Genomic DNA, 13405 nt, shown 5'->3' on the forward strand with positions numbered 1-13405 from the left:
CACACACACACACACACACACACACACACACACATACACACACTTCACCCTAAAGGCAGTTGTTTACCAAAAGGAAGGGTATAATTAGAAGTGGAATTACAATAACTAGGGACATAAGTACATTTAAAGCATAAACTATGTGATAGGAAAACATCATTGACAGGCAGGTATATCAGGGGAAGCCCTATGAATACAGGTGTGGGTGGATTTTATTTTGTTCCTGTTATTTGTACATAGTGCATTTTAGTAACCCCTATGCCATATAGATTTCTTTTTAGGAGCATGGTTATAGACAGATCTCTGATACAAAAAGATTGTTCTTGTTGACTGCCTTGTGCCAAATGCAGCTAGCCTAAACCATTGCAACAGATGACACTATTCTAGGTACAATAATAGCAACTTTAGAAAGCAATACATCCAGTATTCCTTTTTTAAACATATTTTTATTGATTATTTGGGAATTGCACACAAAGCACCTCAATCACACTTGCTTCTCATTCCTCCCAGGTCCACAGACCTCTTCTTGTGCCCTCCCCCCAAAAAGAAAAAAAAATGCACCAAGTCCAATTTATGTTGCCCATACACTCATTGGAGCATGGTGAAACTGTCAGTGACCAGCCCCTTAAAGATAACTGAGGCCTTTTCCACCTTCCCACCAGAAGCCATCAACTGTGAAGAGCATCCTTATCACAATTTTTCAGGACTCTCTCCAGTGACTGCCAGTCTAGACTGTTTCTTTCTTTTGAGGGAGGGGTCAGGTTGTCACAGAAGCCTTCACTGTCCCTCATTCTCAACTATGAGCCTGTAGTAATCAATACCACTACAAAAGATGCTTCCTTGCCCTTAACATCCAGCAACAGCACTAATCGTGACCCTCCAGATGGTTTCTGGTGGCAGCATGGACCACGGAACTCAACATGCACATCCCACAACCCCAACATTACCCTAGCCGTGCCATTGACCAAGGAAACCAACATGGCTTCCAGTGGCAGCACGAATTACAAGCATTAACACAGCCCATGGCAGCAGCGTAGACTACAGACACCAACATGACCTCAGGTAACTGGACATCCCATGAAGTTCTTTCAAGGAGGCCCAGTCCAGAAAATGAAACTTTCTCCATCTTGAACATCCATTGCTCAGTCAGGGCCATCAAGTAGCTTGGCAGAAGCTGTGTAAGCTCCAGGCTGCTGAACAGCAGCACCCTGCTGGCCCTTCTCAGTAACAGCATGGTCTCCTGTCCACAGCATCCTTGTTTCCACAGCTGTCCTCTTTCCACCTTGCTCACACCATTCCATTCCACCATCTTTCCCACCTTTCTATCACAGTTTGTTCATTGACATGGAATTGCAAACTGTAGTGTGTCACACAATATATTTTTTTCTCAAACAACTTTACATACAAGTATTTACTGTAACGAGTCATTGGTCTGGTTAAGGTTTATGAAGTTTCACAAACACTGGGCTATCACTGAGACTCTTCTCAGATATTCTGTTGTTGCTCAGAGTCAGGGCGATTTTGTGGCTAGGCAGGGCATCTATGGGTAGGATCTGAAGGAGCTTCAGGTCCATGCACTCCACCCATCTTCAGTGACCTGCTAGCTCACAGGTTACTACCATAGTGCTTGTAGCCCTTGGTAGAGCCTACATTCCATGTTCTCCTCACCCCTAGCAAGGCGAGCAGTGAGGACTGCTGGCCCAAGCCTCCTGGTGTTCTGTGAGCAGAGAATTGGCACTATGCAGCATTGGCATGTTCCTTTGTCTGCTGCAGCTGAGCTCCCATACTGCGTCCATACCCATCACTGCCCCATTTTTAGTTTTGCCACTTTCTGTTTTGAGTGGTTCTGTTCTGTCATCATTCCTTCCAATTTCATGAGACCACTTTAAAAATAAAACCACTTCCCATAAAACCTGCCTTTTTATTGTTCCAGAGATGCTGTGGGCTCTTCAGACTCCTCTCCATTGCTCAGAACCTTTGTGAGTCTCCAAGGCTCCTGGGAATTGTTCTGAGGTCCTGCAGGTGCCAGCAGCTACATCTTGAGTCAAATTCTGGGGTATTTTAAAAATCTTTATACAGCTATAATTTTCACTATCAGAGCTTTCCAAAGAGTGCTAAAATCCATATTATTGTATTTGAACTAATCAATTAGATTAAGCCAACAAAAACATTACCCATTGGTAACTAAATATTTGTATACCACCTTTTTGCCTAGACATCTGGTCCTAAAGAATAAAAATAAGCCTTAGTAAGGCAAAACAACATCATACTGTCTCCTATTTCAGGTGTGCCTTTTATCCCCCTGACAAAACACATTTAGATTCTGCACTGAGAAGCTGAGAATTAACACATAACAGAACCAGTATATCTAACAGCATAATTTTTGACTCAGTGGCATTGTATCCTTGTTGTTTCCCCAAAGTCTCAGCTTGATGTCTTCAAGTCCTAAGTTTATTCTTCCTCTTGGGGCATCTCCTCTTGATGGATTTGTTGTCTACCTTCAGATGTTTTATTTTCTGGAAAGACATAAGCATAAGCTTGCCTCCATGTTAGAATATCATTGGGACCTTTGCGTTGATTAGTTTCCAAATCTGTTTAACATATACCTTAGGCTGTGTCTCCATTAAGTCAAAGTCAAAGTCAAAGTCCTCTGGGGTAGCATCATCCTTTAAAGTGAAAAAAAAGTTAGCATAGATAAATGTAGCATAGTATTTGGGGATTTAGGTGGGTGTGTGTATCCTTTTTAATTTTACAATTTGCCATTTAAGTATTTGATGGTATTGTTCCACAACAGCTTAATTTTGTGGATTGTAGGGGGATATATGTAATATGATTAATATTCCATGAACTGCAAAAGTCTTGAAAGCATTTGCCAATATAAGCAGGATCATTACCCATTTTCAATTGTAGTGGGAGTCCTTCAAAGAAAATGTATGAAGAGCTATTTGACAAAGAGCCACATGAGGCCTACTGGCACTGTCCTGTATCCCCCGGGGCCCCATGCCATGCCTGGGACTGTGCTCTGTGGCTGGCTAGTTAGGAACTATGCATGCCTGTGGTGCAATCCAAGCACAATTCTTTACACAGCTGACATCAAAGAAGGCTTAAGACACAGATGACTGTAGTTTCAGATGTCAAGCCGATGTCCACTCATACTAATTATACACTAGTGCTTAAAGTACCAAGTGAAATATTTAACAGAGGATAGGCTCTCATGATAATCCTCAAGGTCAAGCACAAAACTGTTTTTTTTAAATCCACTTAATTAACAATGGTAATTAACTTTTAAAGATTTAAACCCAAGGCTATAAAATTTGGGATCTTTAAAATTTAGGGCAGTTTTAATTTTGAGTTCATGGAGACTCTCCTATCATTTAATAGGATATTCAGAAATGCCTGAGAAACAATCACAGAAAATCCTGAAGGAAACACAAAACATAACTGCGTTTTCCAAGCAAGTATGAGCAAGTACATATCCAGCTGATACTGTAAATGAAACAAAACTGCCAGCAACATTAAAGCAGGACAGTTTCATGGAAGAAGACTTTGACAGAAGGCTTTCGTTTGTACTACATTCTGCAGACAGTCTGATGCAACAGATTTTTAGACTATACCAAAAATAATTTTACGTGTAAGTGTCAAAATTATCTAACTCTTATTGATTGTATTTTTTGTTAACCTCTTCTGGTTGCCAAGTGAATTGAAGAAATGTGCAATTATGTTTTCATTTCTGGGCCACTGTATTATCCAAAAATATATTTTTATTTTAAATTTTCCTATTTTTCTTCTTAAATCCACCAAAAATTATTATTTTTGTTATGTTGTACATACAAATTTAAAACATTAAGTTTTAATAATCATAAATATAAAGGAAATTGGGTACTGATTGTACTCTCAGTGCCTGAAAACCTGAAATGAAAAAGTTTCTATTTTATTTATATAAACGACAAGATAAAATTTTTATTTTGCTAATACTGTGAGCACATCGAGGATGGATGCATAATTTGACCAGGCAACAGCAGGGAAAGCATCTATAATCTCAGTAACAGATAACTCATTTCACCAACCATTTGGAGCAGCCTTGTACCAGCATTAGCCACAGCTTTTCCTGGCTGTCTTCCTAGGCATGCTCTTTCTCCTTGTGTTCTCTAGAGACAGAGGTGTTATGTAGAGCAGTTCAGCATTACTGACATGTGTCAATACAAATGGATTTATTTTGTATTTTTCTTTATTTTCAAGCCAAGGAAACTCAGCTGAAGGAGAAAAGTATCTTTCTTCCATTTCTACTATGAAGGAGAATAGAATCTTTCATTTCTACTATGAAGGAGAATAGAATCTTTCACTTCTACTATGAAGGAGAATAGAATCTTTCATTTCTACTATGAAGGAGAATAGAATCTTCCATTTTTACTATGACTGTCTAGTAGTCCATCTTTGAAGATATCCCAAATACTTCCACTTTTCCTACGCACCCTCTCTATATTCACAACCCTCCTGCAACATTCATTTTCTCTCAACTTAGACCAGTTTCCATTCTTAGCGCATGTCTATCCTTCAGTGGCTGAGAAATAAAAGCTGATTGATTACAGTGAGTTTAGAGTATTGAGCTGTACAACCAGGAGTGGGTACAATCTTTTGTGGAACATGTAGAATTTGTATGTAAAATACATGTTCTTTGTCCTTTTGAGGATCCATTTCTAAAAGCATTAAAAGTATATCTATAGAGTTTTAGGTACAATTTTAGGCAATTTTCTTGGGATAGCTTTTTAAAAATCTGAAAAATGGGATCCTTTTGATAATTATTGACTATCTATAGACATCTAGTAACATACCAATGCAGCCTGCCAGCTAATATCAGTGTGGAAGAAATAACTACTCTGCATTTTATTTGGTGGAACAATTATTCATATAGACTCTTTACCATTACGTTGTTTAAGATGTGTTCTTCCCATCAGTAAGTCAATACTTTCTTGTAAATAAGATAATGTAGATTGTTGTGGAGAATTATAACATTCATAAATTTTATAATACCATTATCTTGTTGGAATATAATTCCAGTAGGAGATGATGAGGAAGGAAGGATAGTAACTGATAAGGAAGTAAGGGATTAATTCTTTGTGCTACGGCTTTAGCAGAAGCATTATTTAATAAGCTAACCACATCCTCTGTTTTAACTACTACATTTCTTATAGAATTTAAACTGGGCAGCCTACTTAGGTATATTTAAGTTCAGTAAAACTTTGGAAAATGTTCCCTGCTATAGCAAATCCCATGTGTACAAAGAAAGATAATTACGTCAAAACTCATCTCATGTGACCTCTTCTATGAAGATAGTTTCTATAGCTAGGCTAAATGCATTATCTTAAGGGCCTAGATGAGCACCTGGTGTAGTTTTGGGCGTGCAGATAATGCAGAGGTCATCTATATTATTAGCCATCCCCAGTCCTGCTTATGGGAACTTGGAGGAACCAGGTAAGTTCTGGTCCTACAGAGAGCACAGGGGTCACCTAAGCTATTAGCCACCTCTATTCCCAGCCTTCTGGGCAGAAAACAAGGTATACATCTCTTCCTGTGAAGAGTCAACCATGTGTATTTAGCATTCCCTGTTTCCTTAGCACTTATTTTCTTTGAGTGCAAGGACCTTTGTGCTCTCGCCAATAGCAAACCTATGATTTTATCCTCATTTTATGAGTTAAATAATATTATCCTCATTTTATGAGTTAAAAATTGAAACGTTGAAAAGTTAAGTAAACTACTCCAAACCACATATTGTTTTATTGAAACAGAGAGTAGGACACATAGTCGGCTTCCATGCTGAGTGAAGGCACTCTGGTAGAAATTAAATCTGGTGTGAAAGGGTGAGGAGGAAGCACTGGGAAATGAGAGCCAGTATTTTAAGGCAGAGACATGGACACAGGTAGAACTATAGAAGAATTGAAAATTGCAAATTGAAAGTTTAGTTTAGGGAGATTATTTTTTGGTAGAAGGTTGCTATTGACCTGGAAATCAGGAATTCTTGTCTGGCTGGGATTTTTAGTACAAAACAAAGGACACGGGAATATTGCTCATCGGATAATAACAAGGATGGTCTGATTAAATCAGTGAAATCTGAAAAAGGTTAGCCAAGGTGAAGGGTACTTATTTTTATGGAAATTTTACAGACTTTAATTGGTGTTTGGATTTTGTTCCACATCTAGACTACCTAGGTAAGTGTTAGAGTCATTGATAAATAGAGATTTTAAAATATCATTCTACTCTGATGTTTCTTTAGAAATACCACTCCCTCCTAAGTTCTAATTTTAGAAAAAATTTTGAGTCCTATTTACTAGGCAACTCTAACACCAATGTCTGTGCAGTCAGACTGTTTCCCAAATTAGTTTTTGAAATTTGAGGACCTCTCTGATAGAGCAGTGGTCCAGTCTTCAAGTCTGTGGCGTGGCACGATCACATTTCAGTCCCTTGTGACAATTGCCCTGTCAGGTTTAAAAATTTATAATTTCATCTCTTACATATAGCCATCTTGTTTATTATGACTTAGTTTTATAAGGTTTAGATCAACAGGTTATTTGTTAAAGATGTACACATTTCCAATAAAATTCTTATTTTGGCTTTTAAAAAATAAACCCATATTTGTCACTGTGCACAAAGCTCAAGTCCAAGTGGATCAAGGACCTGATACCAGATACACTGAATCTAATAGAAGAGAGAGAGTGGGAAAGAACCTGGAACTCGTTGGCACAAGGGGAAATTTCCTAAACAGAACTCCAATGGCGCAGGCTCCAAGATCAAGAATTGATAAGTGGGACCTCATGAAACTGGAAAGCTTCTGTAAGGCAAAGGACATAGTCAATAAGACAAATTGGCATCCTACCGATTTGGAAAAAACTTCACTAACCCCACATCTGATAGAAGGCTAATACCCAAAATATATAAAGAACTCAAGAAGCTAACCACCAACAAACCAAACAACCCAATCAAAAATGTAGAGTAAAGAACTAAACTGAAAATTCACAACAGAAGAATCTCGAATGGCTGAGAGGCACCTAAAGAAATGTTCAAAGTCCTTAGTGATCAGAGAAATGCAAATCAAAACGACCCATACCTTACACCAATCAGAATGACTAAGATCAAAAACGCAGGTGACAGCAAATGCTGGTGAGGATGTGGAGAAAGAGGAACACTCCTCCATTGTTGGTGGGATTGAAGACTGGAACAACCATTCTGGAAATCAGTCTGGAGGTTCCTCAGAAAATTGGAACTAGACCTACCTAAAGACCCAGAAATACCACTCTTGGGAATATACCCAAAAGATGCCCCACCATGCCACAGAGGAATATGTTCCACTGTGTTCATAGTAACCTTATTTGTGATAGCCAGAAGCTGGAAAGAACCCAGATGTCCCACAACAGAAGAATGGATACAGAAAATGTGGTACACGATGGAGGACTACTCAGCTATTAAGAATGAGGAATAAAAAGGAAGTTATCATGCTCTTGAATGGGTGGGGTTTGTGGGGAATTTTGTCAATGGATATCAAGTTATAATTAGATAATGGAAATGATTTCTTACATTCTATTGCATAGTTATGTGATAATTGGGTAGGAAAGATACACAGTGTTGTGGATTGATGTCTATATGCAGATGAGGGCAGGCACAAGGTAAGGCAAGGCCTGCAATTGGGCGGTGGAAAAGAAAAGCAGGGACAGAATTTTTGAAAGGCAGGAGAGAGGAAGAGAAGGAGAAGAAGAGGAGATGGAGGAGAAGGATGACCCACTACCGTGTAGCTTTAATTAGCCACAGGTAGCTATGAATATCTTATAAGGGATGGATTATGATAGGATAATTTGTCTTAGCTAGGTGGGCAGTTTATATCAATATCAATTGACTCTTAGTTTATTGCGTGGAAGTTTTATGGAGTGAGAATTTACTGATATAAATCTGATTGTTAAATTACAAGCTTCTAGAGTTTTCATTTTACCTGGATACTGGGAATTGTGACAATAACTACAGGGGGCGGATGCTGGGATTGTGAACAGAGTTCACAGCAGAGAGTTGCAAGAGGGCAGCTCCTGCTGGGACCAGAGAGTAGCCTGTGCCAACATGGGGATAGCCATGGAGGTGGAGAGACCACTGGGGATAGAGAGTAAGAGGAGGTAGCATGGCGTGGTGCCTGGTGCCCTGCGTCTATTTTTATTATTTACCGCTACACAGTGAACCTGAAAAACTATGAACAAGGAAGCATTTCAAATGTTTTCACCACAAAGAATGCTGAAAGTTTGCGGAGATAGATAGGTTTTTCCTAATCTGAATACTATACAATGTATTTCTGCACTTAAACAACACATAGTATCCCATAAGTTTGTATAATTTTACATATCAATACACATGCATTTAACAATAATTCTTTGGACATGACACTAAATATAGGATCCATCAAAAGTGAAAGTGTCGGTATCAAAATGGAAAGTTTTGGGCTGGTGATATGGTTCAGTGGTTAAGAGTGGTTCTTTCAAAGGACCTGGGTTTGATTTCTAGCACCCACATGGTAGATCACAACCATCTGTAACTCCATTTCCAGGAGACCCAACACTTTCTTCTGAACCTAAGGCAGCAGACACCTACATGTGATGCACAGATGTATATGTAAGCAAAATACCCATACATATAAAAATTAAAATTAAAAATAAAGATAAAAATTGAAACTTGCTTCACAGAAAGAAGTCTTTGTTACAGAGGATAAAAAGATAAGTTACAAGCTGATTGAAAGTATTTGGAAATCACAGCAAAGAGCTTATATTTAATATATGTAAGTAAATTTCAAAATGTAAAATTAGTTAAGAAAGAAAACGGGAAAGGGGCATGAACACGTATTTCATTAAACAAGAACTATGGGTGGGGGCTGGAGAGATGGCTCAGCGGTTAAGAGCACTGACTGTTCTTCCAGAGGTTCTGAGTTCAAATCCCAGCAACCACATGGTGGCTCACAACCATCTGTAATGAGATCTGATGCCCTCTTCTGGTGTGTCTGAAGACAGCTACAGTGTACTTATATATAATAAATAAACAAATCTTTAAAAAAAAGAACTATGGGTGGAAAATAGGTAAATGAAAATGTTTTCAGCATCTGTATACATTTAGAGAAATGCTATCTGGGTGATACTACAACACATGAATTAAAACATCTAAGGTAAAAATTAGTAGTCTCAATGCAATTATGCATAGAACGGGAATTGTCATATATTACTCAGGGGAATACAAAGTAGCACATCGAATAAGGTGAATATTTTTAAATTTTCTTCTAAGGTTGAATACTTTCCCTGTGACCCAGAAGTTTCACCTCTAGGCATTTTACTTCAACGAAATGAAAGCTTAAGTTTGCTTAAAAAATGCATGGGCAGAAGAAATAATTTACTAAAACACATTTACTGAAAATGTGATAATGATGTCTAATTTCTTGTATACTAATTTTAAAAAATTAAAAGTGCATGACAGTTTATTGTAGCTCCGTGCTGTAGAACAAAGAGATGGTTCCTAGCAGCTTGCTGGCTAGTGAGCTCAGTTGAAAGCTATGAGCTTTAGATTTTGGTGGACCCCATCTCAAGGTATTAAGCCTTGGAATGGTAGAGAAGATAAACACAAAATAAACATTTCATGAGGAACCTGATACCCTACTAGATCATTTCTCCCATATGTCCAGAGCCCAAGTTTAGATAGGATTTACATCTTTCAACAAATGGTAAGTGTAATCCTGGAGCCATGGCATGCAAAAGAGGAAAGTTAGAGGCATCACTGAGTTCTATCTGATGGAATCTATGATTCTCTCATCCAGTAGGGATAATTTGAACACAGGATAAAAGGCAAGGAACAAGTATGAAGAGGGTTAAATCTTTCTCTGTACAGAGGTGATTTAAGGCAGTGGTTCTCAACCTTCCTAATGGTGCGACCCCTTAATGCAGTTCCTCATGCTGTGGTGACCCCTAACTATAACATTATTTTCATTGTTACTTCACAGCTGTAATTTTGCTACTGTTATGAATCATTCTGTAAGTAAATGATAAGCAACCACTATGAAAGGGCCATTAGACTCATGAAGGGGTCATGATCCACAGGTTGAGAACCACTGATCTAAGCCAAAGCATTGGTCCACTGTATGGGAACAAAATTGGACAGAGGAAATTATGTAGGTACAGATTATAAGATGATGATGCCTAATTTGTGCTAAGATCTGGATATAGTAGTGGCATATTGGGCATGGTGATGCTATATTCATAAAGACCTAGAAAGATTCTCTCAACATTAAGGAAAGAAACTGGAGTGGAGTGGCTTCTGGCAGATTCTCTTTAATCTGAGAGAAAGTTTTTCCTTTACTTCTACTGTGGTTGGATCCTAGTTTGAAGTTTAAAATTCTATCTGTAAGTGGCTGGCAATCATTCTGGAGCTGGAATAATATGTGTTATAGTCTGGCTTCCCTAATTCCTAGCTGTGAGACCTTGGGAAATGACATAACCATTTTATGTTTCAGTTTGTTTATCTTAAAGCTCGGATGACAATTGAGTTTATTCTTTTTATTGTGGGTTATCATCTTGTTTTTTTTAAATTGGACATATTTCTTTATTTACATTTCAAATGTTATTCCCATTCCCAGTTTTCTGTCCATAAGCTCCCTATCCCCTCCCCTTCCCCGATAAGGGTGTTTCCCCCACCATCCACCCCCCTTACCACCACCTCCCCACATTCCCCTGCACGGGGGTTCCAACCTTGGCAGGACCAAGGGCTTCCCCGTCCACTGGTGCCCCAACAAGGCTATTCTCTGCTACATATGCAGTTGGAGCCCTGGGTCAGTCCATGTACAGTCTTTGGGTAGTGGTTTAGTCCCTGGAAGCTCTGGTTGGTTGGCATTGTTGTTCTTATGGGGTTGCAAGCTCCTTCAACTCTGTCAATACTTCCTCTAGTTCCCCCCCAGGGGGTCCTGTTCTCAGTTCAGTGGTTTGCTGCTAGCATTGACCTCTGTATTGGACATGCTCTGGATGTGTCTCTCAGGAGACATCTATATCCGGTTCCTGTCAGCATGCACTTCTTAGCTTCATCAATCTTATCTAGTTTTGGTGACTGTATATATATGGGCCACATGTGGGACAGGCTCTGAATGGCCGGTCCTTCAGTCTCTTTTCTAAACTTTGCCTCCATATCCCCTCCTATGGATATTTTTGTTCCCCCTTTTAAGAAGGAGTGGAAGCATTTTCTAAGAGTCTCTGCAGCTTAAAATGAGTTTATTTGTATAAATTGTCTATAATATCCCACAAATATCAATCATCATCATTATTATTACTTATTCCAGACATTTCTTTCAATATTTCAGGCTTTCATCTTCATTTTAGGCAACACATTTTAATGTATCTGAATGCTATGTTGATTCATGGACTATGATAGATAAATAAAAAGATTACAAGCAATTTCTAAAGGTTCTGATTTCTAACCTAGGTCCTTATAGTAAATGGCTTCCAGAATATTCTCTCAGGGAGGGATGGAGATAAAGATAAAAGGAGGAGTGAGGGAGGGAAGAGAAGAACTCACTTTTCCTTTCGTTTCAAGTTTCATGCCTTTTGTTTTCACCCTTCATGAATCATCTTTATATTAGTTTTGTGAGTGCCATGCAGAGTATTTAATTGCATCTAATAGGAGGAATCGAAAGATATACATCTATTTTCCTACTATTGGAAATACCACATTGGTATAATCTTGGTTACATTGCCATGTTATCTGGTCCGAACCTCAGACTTTTAACCTTCACTTAATAAGAAATATTCTTCAGGAGAGAACATGTATCTTATCATGTTTATTTGTAGTAGAAGGAGTTGAAGATGCTTACACGAAAGATGGAAAATCTGCTACCTAAAATCAGTTGAGATTGTCAGTGGAAATTGATAATTGTCAAGATGTATACGGCCTAGATTCCCCCTTGATGTACTGAGAGTTTTGAGATGTATGTGGAGGACTCTGGACATTATATTTGTCTACTGGTTTAAAAGATATATTTGCTGGCAAGCGACTCCAGAGCCTCAGATGTGACAAAAGATGTTACTGTTAGAATTTAAAATTGTCTGCTGATTAATATAATAGGTAAGAAGGAATATTCAATTTGACTGAATTGGAAGAGTTAGCACCCTTAATACGAGAGGGTAGTTGAGAACCTATCCACTTCTTTCAAAAATTTCAAAAATTTTATTATACACGTGCTGTCATTAATAGTCAAGATTACTAAATACTGGTTATTATTTCTCCAGTTAATGCTATAGTTTGAAAATGTGATATCATTCATGCGTTAGAGATGTAATTCCCAGTGCAACCTTGAATAGGGTAGTGGGTTAATGCTGCTTCTGAGAACCATGGACTAACAAAACCTCAGTGTCTGGCATAGGAAACCTCCCTTTGAACTGTTGGGCTGGAAGAGTCATCCCACATGTTCACAAAACAATACAAGCTACTGCCATTGTTCTTAGTCGCCTCCCAGAACGCCAAGATAGCACCATGTTGCCGAAGACACTGCAGACTTCAAAGAACCTGGAGAAATCAAATGGGAACGGACCTACAAGTCTTCCTTTCTGCAGACTAGTTCTCATAGTATTGGAAGGTATTATTCAAGCTCCCAAAAGAGAAAAGTAGCTAATCAATATTTCTATCCATCTATAAAGCCCCCCACCAAATCACAATAACCCTCTCGATTACAGGACTTCAGCAGTTCAATAGTGGTAACATTATTTGGGGAGTAACCAACAACTATCTAACTGGACTTAAGGTCTGCTTAAATGGAAGGAATTCATTTCTGGTACTCAAACATTCATTTCTGGTACTCAAACCTATCCAGATACCCCTTTGGAGAGATCAGAGACTTTAGCACAGAATCTACTACTGGTATTTTCCTAAACCAACATAATTCTACAGTATACTAAATATTTATACCACTATGAGAGTTGATTTTCTATCACAGTGGAAAACAATGTGATCAAAGAAACCTAAAAACAGAAGGGTTTATTTGGCCTTGCTTTTGCAGAGGGAAAAGAGTCTATCATGGCAGGGAATCATAACACCAGGCATCAGTAACGGCAATACGCACAGGAAGTTGGTCTTACATCTTGAACTGTGGACATGAAACAGAGTTAACTGGGAGTGGTGCGTGGCTTTTGCTACCTCAAAGTCTGTCTCCAGTGACTTACTACCTCCAGCAAAGTCACAACTCCTAAATCCACCCAAACAGTGGCAGCAACTGGGGACTAATTATTCAAATGGCTGAGACTATGGGGGGCATCTCATTCAAGTGTATGATTTTCACAGGTAAGTTTAGCTCTCTCCCTTCATCAAAGAAACTTCCTTTGTGTAGCAAAGACAAAGACCGTGGTTGAAATCCACA

This window comes from Rattus norvegicus, chromosome X (assembly GCF_036323735.1).
Source record: "Rattus norvegicus strain BN/NHsdMcwi chromosome X, GRCr8, whole genome shotgun sequence".
NCBI lineage: Eukaryota > Metazoa > Chordata > Mammalia > Rodentia > Muridae > Rattus > Rattus norvegicus.